Genomic DNA, 4607 nt, shown 5'->3' with positions numbered 1-4607 from the left:
AAATCAGTCTTGGCAACTACACGCTCCAGTTTGTCTTCTTCAAAACTTATGCGAATTATGTTTTGCTAACAGGATTATTCCTTGTAGTGTGAATTATGTTTTGTACGACTCGACACAGCAACGACGAAGGCAATCAAGTTCTATTAGCAAAATCAACTCCACTAAACGCGAACTCCATCAACAACTTACCTCCTTGCGGGGTTGTATAAGGAAAGGTAGGCCTTAAAGGTTGCCTTATCCCTCTCGTGGAGGAGTTCAGGTCGGTATTTGGCTACCCGAAGATAAAAACTTACCTTCCTCATAAGCGTCAACAAGCGGGAGCAGGTTCAGTTACAGACTATCCGAACAACTTACCTCCCCACGAAGGATGATAGGCAAGCAAGTGGCTCAGCCTCCTTGTCCGGAAGAGCAGGATCAGCCTTACGACTACCCGAATCACTTAACCCAACCTTCATTGGGACGAAGTGTGGGATCAATGCCAGCCTAATCCAAACCTACACTTTCCTGTGATGTCAACAAACCGGAGCGAGTTCAGTAACAGACTACCCGAACAACTTACCTCCCCACAAAGGATGATAGGTGAGTAGGTGGTTCAGCCTCCCCATCCGGGAGAGCATGACCAGCCTTGAGGCAGCCCGAATAACTTACCCCGACCCTCTCACGGTGAAGGACCAGTCAGCCAACTGTTGTCCGAACTTACCTCTCCGCGAGGGCGTATAGGGAAAGGTAGGCCTTAAGGTTGTCTTATCCCTCTCGCAATGGAGTGTGGGTTAGTCCTCAGCTAGCTGACATAAGAAAATTTTACCTTCCTCGTCAGCGTCAACTGGTGGGAGCTGGTTCAGTAATAGACTGTCCGAACAACTTATCTCCTTACGGGATATTATAGGGAAAGGTCGACCTTAAGGTGGCTTTATCCCTCCTGCAGAGGAGAGCGGGATCAGCCTTATGGCTACCCAAATAACTTATCACAGCCTTCTCTATAATGAAGTATAGGATCAGTGCCAGTCTGATCCAAACTTTCCCTTTCATTGATGTCAATGGGTGGGAACGGGTTCAGTAACAGACTGCTCGAGCGACTTATCTCCTTGCAGGATACCATAGGGAAAGCTAAGCCTTAAGGTTGCCTTATCCCTCCCACAATGGAGAGCGGAATCAGCCTCACGACTACCTGAATAACTTACCCCAACCCCTATCGTAGCGAATGAGCGGACTAGCCACATCGCTGTCTGAATTACCTTCCTGGGGGACAAAGAGGCAGAATGGCATGAGTCATTCCGACCATCCCCCGACGGAGAGCTGGCCGAGTCTATAGACCGCCCGAATAATGAAGAAAAAGACACGGACATCAGCAACAAAATCTACATCAACGGGATTGCCATCAACAGCTTACCTCCGCATGAGACGAAAAGGAAATGTAGGCCTTAAAGGTTGCCTTATTCCTCTTGTGGAGGACTGCGGGTCGGCCCTTGGCCACCCGAAAACAAAATCTCCACCAACAGACTCTACTTCAACAAAAGAATCTCCAACAACAGAATCACCACGAAAGGAAACTCCACCAGCTCCAACCTACCTCCCCGCAAGGTAAAAGGGACGAGTCACGCCAGAGGTGGCTCTATCCCTCTCATGGAGGAGTGCGGGTCGGCCTTTGGCCACCCGGCATATTTATCAACGGAACGTCCTCTCCAGCAACATAATGCCGAATGGATAGCGTCTCAGACCTTCACACATCTCGGCAAAAACAACACAGGTTTGCGAATTCACTGACAGGTTTGACTTGTGCAGCATCTCTTACTTACCTTCCCGTGAGGGTCAATAGGCGGGACCAGCCTTAAGGTGGCCTGATCTGTAATAAATGTGATTTTTATTACTCTTTTATTTATGAAAAGTGTCAGTTTTCCTTTAATTCTATTTATTTTATTTTATTTCTATATATTTTATTTATCTTCTTGGATTTGAAGGAATAAGAAGATCTAGTATGAAAGGAGAGCATTTTGGTACAAAAGAAGAGACTACGGATCCATACTAATGAGAGACGACGAGATTTGAAGAGAGTCGAGGAGATTTAGATGAGGAGACCCAATGGCGACAAGAAGGTGAGACCAGTATTCGCGACCAGGATTGGTGACAAGAGTTAGTGATAAGTGAGATATTTTACCTTCTGGGCGCTACGACTGGGTGCGAAGATCTGGCGCGAAGACTTGGCGCCAATATATTTTACCCTCTGGGCGAGAAGACTTGGCACAAGGCTCCAGGCAACTAGATTAGGTGACCAGTCTAAACTACCAACTTAAGCAACTAACCTAAACGACATTGTGGGCAACATTTATCAAAGGCGAGCAGCCTTACCGCTCGGTAGGTTGGCGAGAGGAGTCTTTCATCCCAGTCTAGGGATACTTTCCTCTCAGTAGACGAGGAGACTAGTTATATTCAACGTACACGACGTCTACCTGGTGGGACCCTTCCGAGTTTCAAAATCAATCTGATGACCACCAAATCCTCCTGAACTCCGTAAATCAAGCATCTTATTACTGAATCTTCCATTTTAGACAATTCTGTTGTTCTTGGCATAATTTCTTTTATGTTAACTTTTATCTTTAGAAACCATTTTCCAGATCTTTAGACTAGATTGTAGCCGCATTTATCGTGTTTCTAGATTTGAGCTTTGACATCTATTTAATCTCATCTTGTGGGATGAATAGAGGAGAGTTAGTTTTCGAGAGTCTGAGTTTTAGAGTAAAAATATTCTAGAGTTATTATTTAAGTTTCTTTCAAGGAGGCAGATCTGAGGAAGCAGAAGCGAGAGCCGTATCTTTCATCAACTAACTCCAACGAAGAAAACTAGTTTTATAGTTTTTGTTTTCAATTTCATTATGAGCGAATTTTATTTTCTAGAGCTTTGATGTAGTCTAGCATTGAACATACAATTTATATTCTAAGTTATTTTATTTCAATATTTCCATGATTGAGTATTTATTCTTTATTCTTAATGCTTGCAATTTTCTAACTAATTATTATTCGATCTATTGAATCGCAATGAGACTGAGAGGTGATTTGTGATTAAATATCTAGGATTTAGTAGCATTAGTTGAGCGAAAATATAGATATTTTACCTCGATTAGTGTGATTTTCAAGAAAAAAATCAAAGAACTTAATGAGTCTCCAATTAGTTAAATTTAATAGAGATATGGAGTTATTAATTGGAGATATTTTTGGTATTGTTTGAGAGAAAATATTGAATAGTTAAGAAATTTTTATCATCAACTAGGGATAATTGGAATTCTATAACAAGGAAGAATAAATTGTGTGGGATTTGCTAGGTAGAATCAAACGCTCTAGATCTATTCTTATTATTTTTAAAATTTTAATTTTAATACTATTTTCTTCAGTTTAATTTAGATAATCCATTCTTCAAATTCCAGTTTTCCAAATAATAATTAATTTTGTAAATCTCATAACTCAATAGATTAATTATTCACTGTGGGTTCGACATCAGTTTTCTTTAAAATACTTTATTACTTGTTACAATTATGTGCACTTGCAGATATTTTATGCGAACAAGTTTTTGACATTGTTACAAGGGAATAGTTATTTATTATTGATATTGAGTCAGATTTTTACTACTTTGGATTTTATTTTATTGGTTTAAATTAGATCTCATTTTGGTTTTTCTTTTCAAGAATTAGAAGTGCATGCCCCGATCTAAATCATTAGAGCATACACTTTTCGATCCCGAGATTGAAAGAATCTTGTGTGGGATCAATAAAGAGAAAAAAGAAAGAGGTCGCCGCATCTAAATTTAATATGGCCGACCAGGAGCACATGGCGTTAAGAGACTATGCTATGCCCTCTGTCAATGGGGTGACATCTAGTATAAGGCAGCCAGCTATACAAGCCAATAACTTTGAGATCAAGCTGGCCATCATTCAAATGATTCCACAGACCGTCCAGTTTGGGGGGCTGTCAGAAGAGGACCCTAATGTCCATATTGCAAATTTTCTAGAATTTATGATACTTTTAAACACAACAAAGTGACAGATGATGCGATTCCATTGAGACTTTTTCATTTTTCACTTGGGGATAAAGCAAAAGCTTAGTTAAACTCTTTGCCTCCTGGCATCATCACCACCTGGGATGAGTTGGCACAAAAATTCTTAGCAAAATATTTCCCTCCGGCTTAGACAACGAAGTTAAGGAATAATATCACTACCTTCACCCAATTTGAGGATGAATCATTGTATGAGGCATGGGAGAGATACAAGGATGTATTGCGCAAGTGTCCACATCATGACCTCCCAGCCTGGCTTCAAGTACAAACATATTTACAATGGCTTTGGACCCACAAATCAATCTATGGTTGATGCAGCTGCAGGAGGAGCTTTAATGAGTAAGACCCCTGAAGCCGCATATGAACTTCTGGAAGAATTGGCGTCTAACAACTATCAGTGGGCTGCAAAGAGAGCAATATCAAGGAAGGCGGTCAGCGTCATTGAGCTTAACTTTATGTCAGCAATTGCAGCTCAGTTGGCAAATCAATCCAAACAAATAGGTAAAATGAATGTTTATGCTATTCAAACTAATGTTGTTTGTGATCTTTGCGCAGGAAATCA

At 41.0% G+C, this 4607-nt stretch overlaps 1 non-coding gene across 1 annotated transcript; it reads right to left on the bottom strand.

Annotated features, from left to right (window-relative positions):
- Window positions 1-4184: 4184 nt before the first annotated feature.
- LOC118348814 lies at window positions 4185-4291 on the bottom strand. The gene has a single exon (XR_004801821.1). It is a non-coding gene; the product is annotated as a small nucleolar RNA R71 (small nucleolar RNA).
- Window positions 4292-4607: the final 316 nt, after the last annotated feature.

This window comes from Juglans regia, chromosome 6 (assembly GCF_001411555.2).
Source record: "Juglans regia cultivar Chandler chromosome 6, Walnut 2.0, whole genome shotgun sequence".
Classification (NCBI taxonomy): domain Eukaryota; kingdom Viridiplantae; phylum Streptophyta; class Magnoliopsida; order Fagales; family Juglandaceae; genus Juglans; species Juglans regia.
The sequence above is the reverse complement of the archived record's forward strand: the minus strand, read 5'-3'. Positions and strand labels throughout refer to the sequence as shown.